Below are 11305 nucleotides of genomic sequence, written 5' to 3' on the forward strand. Positions count from 1 at the left end.
GCAGTCAGCATATGAATGTGGAAAGCAAAACAAATCATCTTTTAACAGTTTCTGCCTTAACATGCCCGATTATCTGGCTGGACCTGACCATGGGCAAAGGAGAGTTGCAGATCCATTTACCTTCTGCAAGCTGCTCCAGCCAGGGGAGTCCCCCACAAAAGTTTTCCAGCTCAAAAATTGCCCAGGGTTATATAACGAATGACAAAAAATCCCATGAAGATGAATAAAATTGCAGGCCCTGCTTGGTAGTTAATGTGCGAGAGAGAGAAACATGAACGAAGCCACGTTGCTGCTCCTTTCTCATCTGCAAGATTGATGAGAGCAGTTGCCATCACATGCAAGCATGTCTGCCCTCAAGTACCCCGCCGCCCTTCATTTCTCTTCTCTCCAGACCCCTTCCCCTCTTAATGCTATACAAAGCTCCCATGCAGAGGGACATCACATGAAAGCATCCAGGCAAGTCCCAGTGAAGTCCTCTCCTGCCCATAATTTGGTGGTGCTGGTCAGCAAGCTGCCCCTACCCTGGAATTACTTTACCCTCAGCCAGCAGCAGGTATCAGGGGTCTGTGCCAGACAGTGCCATCACTGAGAGAGACAAGGACAAGATAAGATCACAAGGACATCTCAAGGATTCGGGCTGTGAGGAAAACACAGGGCGGCGGGGGCTTCCAGTGGTGGGACACATTCATCAGAAGAGGCCTCTGCCCACTCCACCCCTGCACTGGGAACAGTTGCTCGCTGGAGTTTGGGCTGGCAGAGTTTCATGGCAACAGGCTAGAAGCCTGCTCAAAATTGTGACTGCCTCTTAGCTGAGGGCAGTAAGCTTCAGCCCAAGCTGCAGGGGAAATCACCTTGTTACTTGTTCTAGCACAAGTGCAGGCACTGTCTTTACCACCTCTGGAGTGAAGGGATGGTGCCAAATCTGCTTTGGCTAGTGCAGCAATTGAAAAGGTGACAGGAAAGAGTTTCAACAACAAAACGAGACATTGCAACAACGGGCAAAGGGCATAAAGGCATTAAGTGGCTTAGCAGAAACATAAGAGAAGAGCAATCAGGAATAGAAAGAAAGATTTAACCAGCTGAGAAAGCTCTTTCTTAGTGCTAAAGACATGGAAGCAGGAAGAGACTTGTCAGAAGCCAAACCGAGTCTGGCTTTGCAAAGGAAGGGAAAACAAACAGCAGTGAGCCTTTTTTCAGCCGTATTCATGAAAAGAGAATACGGGCCAATGAAGACATGCAGCAATGAGCACAGGCGTAAGCCAGAGAGAAGCTCACCCAAGTGCACCAAAGTTTCCCTGTGTTTTGGCGAGGAGCATGGGCAGGAAGGCAGGATGGCTATGAATATAACGGTGTGGAAATGGAAATTGCTCTGTCTGAAATGGAAGTGAAATCTGGTAATTGGGCTGAACGAAGACCAAGGACTAGATATGCCCACTTGGTTCTTTGGCAAGAGCTGGAAAATGGTCTCCTTGCTTTCACAGTGATGTTCTTATACATACCCTGACTCCAAGGGCCGGTGCACCAAACACGAAGAAAATCAAAGGTATAATTGCAAGATGGCATAACTCACTGCAAAAAAATACATGTACTCGGACACTGTAAGTTTACGTCTGTTGGCAAAGCATGTATCTTCATGCCCTGGGCTTTCTCCCACCCACGACGCCCACGCTGCCCCGCTACCACCAGCACACACTCCCTCCTGCCAAATGTAGCCCGGGGCTGCAGAGCTCTCCTGCAGCCTCTGCTTGGCTCCGCGTGCAGTGCTGGGCTGGGCTGCACCGTGCTGCTGAGAGGGCTCTGGCAGGGCCTTCGGAGGTGCTGCTGCACGCTGAGCAAGACAGCAAAGGGGAAGAGCTGCCCCAGGCCAGAGGAGCCAGCTTCACCAAGCACCCAGGGGCTGGGCACCCACGCGCAGCTGCAGAGCACAGCAGCAGCAGCTGCCGCTCACTCCCCAGCATCACGGACAAGTGTCCTTCAGCTCCGGGAAGGTGCTGGAAAGCGTGCAGGAAACTGCTGTCCCACAACTGAGGGGGAGAGCTTTGGGAAGAGCAGGCTGACAGTCCTTCACAAAACTCAACCTGAAGCAAGTGCAGGGCACCTGCTCTCGCTCATTCCTGCCACAAGCTCACTCTCCCTCCATCTCCTCCCCGCAGCCCCACAAACACCCCAACGGCGGGCGTCCAGGGCACCTGGCCAGCCGCACTGGTGCTCCCAACAGAGGACCAGCAGCCACAGTGGCAGCTCCCAGGAGCCCTGGCCTTGCTCTTCACTGCCGATGGCATCTCCTTGGTGCAGACATCTGCTCTGGCCTTGAGAGCCGTCGGCTGGCACCGGCTGCTGCTGGGCCTCCCGCTCTCCCTTCCTTCAGCTTCCCTCAGCCTCCGCCCAGGTTGCTGCCTGCTTCTCCTTCCTTGGCTTGTCGCCTCTGGCTCTGCTGTGGCTCTTGGGCGTGGGGCTGGCAGCAGCAGGCCCGGCAGAGGGCACATGCTGCCGCCTTGCTGCCACCCTCCCGCTGAGCACAGGCAGGCTTGTCTGGGCTGGGGCCCTGCACCCCCAGCCTTGGGCACAGCGAGGCATGGCAAGCTCCTGCCGCAAGCATCTGCCCTGCCTGCCCCTCACTCCCAGCCTCACTGGAAGCCTCTCAAGCCAGCGCTCATCTCACGCCAGCTGCTTCTTCCCATCCTGACTCTTGTCTGTGGCAGCTGGCCACTGGCTTCAGCTCGGCTCGCGGAGGGACACCGGGCCTAGCGGTGGGCTCGGAAATAGCGGGGCCCGCAGCTGCATGGGCGAGGTGCCTGGGGACAAAGGCCCTGGCAAAGGACCGGCTTCTCGGGGCCTTCTTCCCCTCGGCCTTTCCTCCCAAGACTGCCCTGCAGCAGTGCCAGGCTCCCCAGACCACTGCGAAAGGCTGCACCAAGGAACACTTGCCCTCAGGACACCAGCAGAAGGTTAGGCAACGCTTAAGCCACCTGCACACACACACAGAGGTCCATGGCACCTGAGGGCATGCCCCCCCGCGCCAGCAGGCAGCTGGCCACGGGCGTTGGGAGGCCACTCTCAACTCGCTTGAAGATGCCATGGCAGCCAAACTGCCCTCTGCCCTGGCCCAGAGCTGCTCCCTGCCGCCCATGGCTTGGGGCTGGGCTCCTTGGCCTGCAGCCTCCCGTGCCCAGCTGGGCTGCGGCATCGCGGCGGGCCGAGGGGCAGAGCCTGGCCCTGCAGGAGCTGAGTTGGCAGCCGCCACAGAGCCTGTGTGGTCACAGCTGCGTGCAGAGCGGGCAGCATGGCGGCTGCCAGGGCACAGGCACAGGGGCCCCCTGGGCACCAGGCAGCTGCAGCCCCGTGTGGGGCCTTCAGGAAGGCACCAGCCCTGAGTCAGGCATTTCTGAGAGGGTCCCTGTGACACACCCCGGCCACTTCCCCAGCCCTCCCACGCAGGCCTTGCGCAGGCTGCTGCCTGTCCAGCCCTCCTGGCACCACCGGCCAAAGGGCCCGCTCCCGTCGCAGCCATCAGGGAGCGTGCTGGGCGCTGGCACTGGCCTAAGCGTGCGGGCAGACGGCACTGCTGCGCTCGCCTGCGTGGCCAGGACACAGGAGTCTGGCACTGCCACGCAAAGGCCACCGCCTTCCTAGGGGCTTGCCAGGGACGGGGCTGCGGTTTTGGCGGGCTTTCTGCTGGCCGCAGCTGTCCTGGGCTTGCCCTTGCAGTGCTGACAGTGCTCAGTGCTTGGGTGACACAAGGGACAGCTCAGCCCGGCGGGGGGTCCTGAAGTGATGTCGCCATCGCATCACAAGCCCTGCTCTTTGTGGAGGCGGGGCTGGGGCAGCCTCCGGTGTCACTTTGCCTGTGAGCCAGCGAGCGAGTGAGCAGGTGAAGAGTGTGGCATTGAGCCGGGACGAAGCAGCAAGGCGGCCGGGTAAGAGCTGCCTCCTTTGGTCTCCCCCCAGGCTCTCCTCCTCTCGGGGCCATCGGCCTGGCTCTGTCGGCCTCCTCCGCACCCCAAAACCCCTGCAGGCGCCATCCTTGGGCAGCCAGCTGGGTTGCAGCCTGCGACTGGACGCCCCCTCCCTCCACATGTCCCCTTCCAAGTGCCACAATCGCGGAAACAGCCCCTCAGCAAGGCCCAGCAATGTCCGGCAACGATTGTGCGCGCTTGGTGCTGAGGACAGGGTGTCCCAGGGGAACAGCGGTGAAAGCAGCCCCCGCAGCGGGCAACCAGGCAAGGCAGAGCGAGGGAGCCCACTGTGCCCTTCTTCTTCCAGAAGTGCTCTCTTGGCGGCCTTGGGCTCTTCTCCTGGGGGTGGATTGACGCTGTCAATCTAGCGGCGCGGAGCAGCGTGCAAAGGGTGAGCCCAAGAGCGGAGAAGGGGGGGCAGGCACTGGGAGGTTGGTGGACCCGCGCTGGAAGGCACTTGCTCAGCAGCACTTGGCCTCCTGCTGACCTCCCTTGGGCTGGCCGGGGCTGGGGGGCTGGCGGGGCACCGCTGCTAAGAGCTGGCTGCTGTGTTTTGCCTTGCACTCTTGAAACAGGACTGCACACGTGAGGCGCGCTCCCTTCGGCGGCATGGAGCCTCAGAGCCTGAGGACCGCGTGCGGGCTCGTGGCACTGAGCTTTTTGCTCCTGTGCCTGCCCAGCTTCCCCTCGGCCTGCAACCTCCTCATGCTGCTCCTGACGGTGGCCTCCACGGCTGTCCTGGATAGCCTCGGGCCCCAGGTAGGAGTCGGCCTTACCACTGCCCCAAGCACTGCCCGCACAGGGACAGGCCTGAGCCCGCGGCAGGGCCCATCCCTGGCGCAGTGTGCACGGGCCCCGCTTTGGCGGGCAGCTCAGCGGCCTGGCCAGGGCCGGCCTGCCTGCGGGAGGCTTCCGCCCCGCTTCAGCCTCTGCTTGCCCTGCTGCCTGTGACGCTGGCAGAGACGAGCAGGCAGAGGCCCCCTGCTTTTACCCGCTCTGCCCTCCAGCAGCACCTGCAGCAAGGGCACCCTCCCTCTCCTGCCCCACAGCCTGCCTCCAGCCTCCGCTCTCCCTGCCCAGGGCAGGCCTGGCCACAGCTGGGGGCACCCGGGCGGAGGCTGCAGGCTCCCCACTAACCCCGCCTTTTCTGGGCCTCTGCAGGGGCCTCTGGGCGCTGCTGGCAGCCTGGGCAACGGCAGCGGGGAGTTGCCCGGAGCTCAGCAGCCGTCTCCCAGAGCCTGGAGGCCTCTTTCGCGCCCTGCGCAGCTCAGGCGCCAACGCGCAGGGGAGCCCTCCTCTGCCCCACCTCTGCAACGCTGTACCACCCTGCAGCTCTGGCCCCCACCACTGCAGACGGCCTCCCCTCCCGCTGCACGCGGTGCCCGCTGGAGAGCGGTGCTGGGCTCCCTGCTTTGCCCAGGCTGCACTTGTGGGGGCTTCAGACGACTGCGCAAGGGCATCCGCAGATGTGCTGCCCTCCTGCGAAGGAGACGACGAGCGCCCAGCAGCCACCAGGCAAGGAGCAGCTACTTCGGGCAAGCACAGAGCTCAGCGCCTGCGCAGAGGCACTGGTAACAAGCACCCCGCTGAGCTACACGCCTTCGTCACCCCGGCGCCACTGGAAATAAACCTCTGTGCACCATTCTTTGGAGCCGAGAGTGATGCTTGCTCCCAAAACTCACTGAGCCAGTTGATTTGAACCATGCCCACAGGCTTGGGCAGTCCCAGCAGCACCAAAGGGCCTCTCCCAGGGCCTCCCCTTTGCCCACAAAACCTCTCGCCTTCCCCAGCCAGGCAGGCTGGCACCACAGCCATTGACCAACCTGAACAAGGGCTCTTGCACAGAGCAGGGCCAAAGGGCTCCTCCTGCAAAGCAGCCCCGGCACACGGGCTCTCTCCACCAGAGCGAGAGCTCAGCGCAGAGCTGGGCAGAGGGGCTTCCTCCCATCCACGGCCCCCATGCTGCCCCGCCACCACCATCCTGCCCAGTGCACACACACCCTCCTGCCCAGTGCAGCCCGGGGCCACAGAGCTCTCTTGCAAGCTGTGCTGGGCTGGGCTGCACCGTGCTGCTGAGAGGGCTCTGGCAGGGCCTTCGGAGGTGCTGCTGCACGCTGAGCAAGACAGCAAAGGGGAAGAGCTGCCCCAGGCCAGAGGAGCCAGCTTCACCAAGCACCCAGGGGCTGGGCACCCACGCGCAGCTGCAGAGCACAGCAGCAGCAGCTGCCGCTCACTCCCCAGCATCACGGACAAGTGTCCTTCAGCTCCGGGAAGGTGCTGGAAAGCGTGCAGGAAACTGCTGTCCCAAAACTGAGGCGGAGAGCTTTGGGAAGAGCAGGCTAACAGTCCTTCAGAAAACTCAACCTGAAGCAAGTGCAGGGCACCTGCTCTCGCTCATTCCTGCCACAAGCTCACTCTCCCTCCATCTCCTCCCCGCAGCCCCACAAACACCCCAACGGCGGGCGTCCAGGGCACCTGGCCAGCCGCACTGGTGCTCCCAACAGAGGACCAGCAGCCACAGTGGCAGCTCCCAGGAGCCCTGGCCTTGCTCTTCACTGCCGATGGCATCTCCTTGGTGCAGACATCTGCTCTGGCCTTGAGAGCCGTCGGCTGGCACCGGCTGCTGCTGGGCCTCCCGCTCTCCCTTCCTTCAGCTTCCCTCAGCCTCCGCCCAGGTTGCTGCCTGCTTCTCCTTCCTTGGCTTGTCGCCTCTGGCTCTGCTGTGGCTCTTGGGCGTGGGGCTGGCAGCAGCAGGCCCGGCAGAGGGCACATGCTGCCGCCTTGCTGCCACCCTCCCGCTGAGCACAGGCAGGCTTGTCTGGGCTGGGGCCCTGCACCCCCAGCCTTGGGCACAGCGAGGCATGGCAAGCTCCTGCCGCAAGCATCTGCCCTGCCTGCCCCTCACTCCCAGCCTCACTGGAAGCCTCTCAAGCCAGCGCTCATCTCACGCCAGCTGCTTCTTCCCATCCTGACTCTTGTCTGTGGCAGCTGGCCACTGGCTTCAGCTCGGCTCGCGGAGGGACACCGGGCCTAGCGGTGGGCTCGGAAATAGCGGGGCCCGCAGCTGCATGGGCGAGGTGCCTGGGGACAAAGGCCCTGGCAAAGGACCGGCTTCTCGGGGCCTTCTTCCCCTCGGCCTTTCCTCCCAAGACTGCCCTGCAGCAGTGCCAGGCTCCCCAGACCACTGCGAAAGGCTGCACCAAGGAACACTTGCCCTCAGGACACCAGCAGAAGGTTAGGCAACGCTTAAGCCACCTGCACACACACACAGAGGTCCATGGCACCTGAGGGCATGCCCCCCCGCGCCAGCAGGCAGCTGGCCACGGGCGTTGGGAGGCCACTCTCAACTCGCTTGAAGATGCCATGGCAGCCAAACTGCCCTCTGCCCTGGCCCAGAGCTGCTCCCTGCCGCCCATGGCTTGGGGCTGGGCTCCTTGGCCTGCAGCCTCCCGTGCCCAGCTGGGCTGCGGCATCGCGGCGGGCCGAGGGGCAGAGCCTGGCCCTGCAGGAGCTGAGTTGGCAGCCGCCACAGAGCCTGTGTGGTCACAGCTGCGTGCAGAGCGGGCAGCATGGCGGCTGCCAGGGCACAGGCACAGGGGCCCCCTGGGCACCAGGCAGCTGCAGCCCCGTGTGGGGCCTTCAGCAAGGCACCAGCCCTGAGTCAGGCATTTCTGAGAGGGTCCCTGTGACACACCCCGGCCACTTCCCCAGCCCTCCCACGCAGGCCTTGCGCAGGCTGCTGCCTGTCCAGCCCTCCTGGCACCACCAGCCAAAGGGCCCGCTCCCGTCGCAGCCATCAGGGAGCGTGCTGGGCGCTGGCACTGGCCTAAGCGTGCGGGCAGACGGCACTGCTGCGCTCGCCTGCGTGGCCAGGACACAGGAGTCTGGCACTGCCACGCAAAGGCCACCGCCTTCCTAGGGGCTTGCCAGGGACGGGGCTGCGGTTTTGGCGGGCTTTCTGCTGGCCGCAGCTGTCCTGGGCTTGCCCTTGCAGTGCTGACAGTGCTCAGTGCTTGGGTGACACAAGGGACAGCTCAGCCCGGCGGGGGGTCCTGAAGTGATGTCGCCATCGCATCACAAGCCCTGCTCTTTGTGGAGGCGGGGCTGGGGCAGCCTCCGGTGTCACTTTGCCTGTGAGCCAGCGAGCGAGTGAGCAGGTGAAGAGTGTGGCATTGAGCGGGGACGAAGCAGCAAGGCGGCCGGGTAAGAGCTGCCTCCTTTGGTCTCCCCCCAGGCTCTCCTCCTCTCGGGGCCATCGGCCTGGCTCTGTCGGCCTCCTCCGCACCCCAAAACCCCTGCAGGCGCCATCCTTGGGCAGCCAGCTGGGTTGCAGCCTGCGACTGGACGCCCCCTCCCTCCACATGTCCCCTTCCAAGTGCCACAATCGCGGAAACAGCCCCTCAGCAAGGCCCAGCAATGTCCGGCAACGATTGTGCGCGCTTGGTGCTGAGGACAGGGTGTCCCAGGGGAACAGCGGTGAAAGCAGCCCCCGCAGCGGGCAACCAGGCAAGGCAGAGCGAGGGAGCCCACTGTGCCCTTCTTCTTCCAGAAGTGCTCTCTTGGCGGCCTTGGGCTCTTCTCCTGGGGGTGGATTGACGCTGTCAATCTAGCGGCGCGGAGCAGCGTGCAAAGGGTGAGCCCAAGAGCGGAGAAGGGGGGGCAGGCACTGGGAGGTTGGTGGACCCGCGCTGGAAGGCACTTGCTCAGCAGCACTTGGCCTCCTGCTGACCTCCCTTGGGCTGGCCGGGGCTGGGGGGCTGGCGGGGCACCGCTGCTAAGAGCTGGCTGCTGTGTTTTGCCTTGCACTCTTGAAACAGGACTGCACACGTGAGGCGCGCTCCCTTCGGCGGCATGGAGCCTCAGAGCCTGAGGACCGCGTGCGGGCTCGTGGCACTGAGCTTTTTGCTCCTGTGCCTGCCCAGCTTCCCCTCGGCCTGCAACCTCCTCATGCTGCTCCTGACGGTGGCCTCCACGGCTGTCCTGGATAGCCTCGGGCCCCAGGTAGGAGTCGGCCTTACCATTGCCCCAAGCACTGCCCGCACAGGGACAGGCCTGAGCCCGCGGCAGGGCCCATCCCTGGCGCAGTGTGCACGGGCCCCGCTTTGGCGGGCAGCTCAGCGGCCTGGCCAGGGCCGGCCTGCCTGCGGGAGGCTTCCGCCCCGCTTCAGCCTCTGCTTGCCCCGCTGCCTGTGACGCTGGCAGAGACGAGCAGGCAGAGGCCCCCTGCTTTTACCCGCTCTGCCCTCCAGCAGCACCTGCAGCAAGGGCACCCTCCCTCTCCTGCCCCAAAGCCTGCCTCCAGCCTCCGCTCTCCCTGCCCAGGGCAGGCCTGGCCACAGCTGGGGGCACCCGGGCGGAGGCTGCAGGCTCCCCACTAACCCCGCCTTTTCTGGGCCTCTGCAGGGGCCTCTGGGCGCTGCTGGCAGCCTGGGCAACGGCAGCGGGGAGTTGCCCGGAGCTCAGCAGCCGTCTCCCAGAGCCTGGCGGCCTCTTTCGCGCCCTGCGCAGCTCAGGCGCCAACGCGCAGGGGAGCCCTCCTCTGCCCCACCTCTGCAACGCTGTACCACCCTGCAGCTCTGGCCCCCACCACTGCAGACGGCCTCCCCTCCCGCTGCACGCGGTGCCCGCTGGAGAGCGGTGCTGGGCTCCCTGCTTTGCCCAGGCTGCACTTGTGGGGGCTTCAGACGACTGCGCAAGGGCATCCGCAGATGTGCTGCCCTCCTGCGAAGGAGACGACGAGCGCCCAGCAGCCACCAGGCAAGGAGCAGCTACTTCGGGCAAGCACAGAGCTCAGCGCCTGCGCAGAGGCACTGGTAACAAGCACCCCGCTGAGCTACACGCCTTCGTCACCCCGGCGCCACTGGAAATAAACCTCTGTGCACCATTCTTTGGAGCCGAGAGTGATGCTTGCTCCCAAAACTCACTGAGCCAGTTGATTTGAACCATGCCCACAGGCTTGGGCAGTCCCAGCAGCACCAAAGGGCCTCTCCCAGGGCCTCCCCTTTGCCCACAAAACCTCTCGCCTTCCCCAGCCAGGCAGGCTGGCACCACAGCCATTGACCAACCTGAACAAGGGCTCTTGCACAGAGCAGGGCCAAAGGGCTCCTCCTGCAAAGCAGCCCCGGCACACGGGCTCTCTCCACCAGAGCGAGAGCTCAGCGCAGAGCTGGGCAGAGGGGCTTCCTCCCATCCACGGCCCCCATGCTGCCCCGCCACCACCATCCTGCCCAGTGCACACACACCCTCCTGCCCAGTGCAGCCCGGGGCCACAGAGCTCTCTTGCAAGCTGGGCTGGGCTGGGCTGCACCGTGCTGCTGAGAGGGCTCTGGCAGGGCTTTCGGAGGTGCTGCTGCACGCTGAGCAAGACAGCAAAGGGGAAGAGCTGCCCCAGGCCAGAGGAGCCAGCTTCACCAAGCACCCAGGGGCTGGGCACCCACGCGCAGCTGCAGAGCACAGCAGCAGCAGCTGCCGCTCACTCCCCAGCATCACGGACAAGTGTCCTTCAGCTCCGGGAAGGTGCTGGAAAGCGTGCAGGAAACTGCTGTCCCAAAACTGAGGCGGAGAGCTTTGGGAAGAGCAGGCTAACAGTCCTTCAGAAAACTCAACCTGAAGCAAGTGCAGGGCACCTGCTCTCGCTCATTCCTGCCACAAGCTCACTCTCCCTCCATCTCCTCCCCGCAGCCCCACAAACACCCCAACGGCGGGCGTCCAGGGCACCTGGCCAGCCGCACTGGTGCTCCCAACAGAGGACCAGCAGCCACAGTGGCAGCTCCCAGGAGCCCTGGCCTTGCTCTTCACTGCCGATGGCATCTCCTTGGTGCAGACATCTGCTCTGGCCTTGAGAGCCGTCGGCTGGCACCGGCTGCTGCTGGGCCTCCCGCTCTCCCTTCCTTCAGCTTCCCTCAGCCTCCGCCCAGGTTGCTGCCTGCTTCTCCTTCCTTGGCTTGTCGCCTCTGGCTCTGCTGTGGCTCTTGGGCGTGGGGCTGGCAGCAGCAGGCCCGGCAGAGGGCACATGCTGCCGCCTTGCTGCCACCCTCCCGCTGAGCACAGGCAGGCTTGTCTGGGCTGGGGCCCTGCACCCCCAGCCTTGGGCACAGCGAGGCATGGCAAGCTCCTGCCGCAAGCATCTGCCCTGCCTGCCCCTCACTCCCAGCCTCACTGGAAGCCTCTCAAGCCAGCGCTCATCTCACGCCAGCTGCTTCTTCCCATCCTGACTCTTGTCTGTGGCAGCTGGCCACTGGCTTCAGCTCGGCTCGCGGAGGGACACCGGGCCTAGCGGTGGGCTCGGAAATAGCGGGGCCCGCAGCTGCATGGGCGAGGTGCCTGGGGACAAAGGCCCTGGCAAAGGA

At 64.0% G+C, this 11305-nt stretch overlaps 1 long non-coding RNA gene across 1 annotated transcript; it reads left to right on the forward strand.

Annotated features, from left to right (window-relative positions):
- Positions 1-7983: 7983 nt before the first annotated feature.
- Positions 7984-9775, forward strand: LOC135327998 (uncharacterized). Its single transcript, XR_010388714.1, has 3 exons — positions 7984-8589; positions 8774-8957; positions 9360-9775. It is a non-coding gene; the product is annotated as an uncharacterized LOC135327998 (long non-coding RNA).
- The last annotated feature ends 1530 nt before the right edge of the window (positions 9776-11305 follow it).

Source organism: Dromaius novaehollandiae, chromosome 3 (genome assembly GCF_036370855.1).
Source record: "Dromaius novaehollandiae isolate bDroNov1 chromosome 3, bDroNov1.hap1, whole genome shotgun sequence".
Taxonomy (NCBI): Eukaryota; Metazoa; Chordata; class Aves; order Casuariiformes; family Dromaiidae; genus Dromaius; species Dromaius novaehollandiae.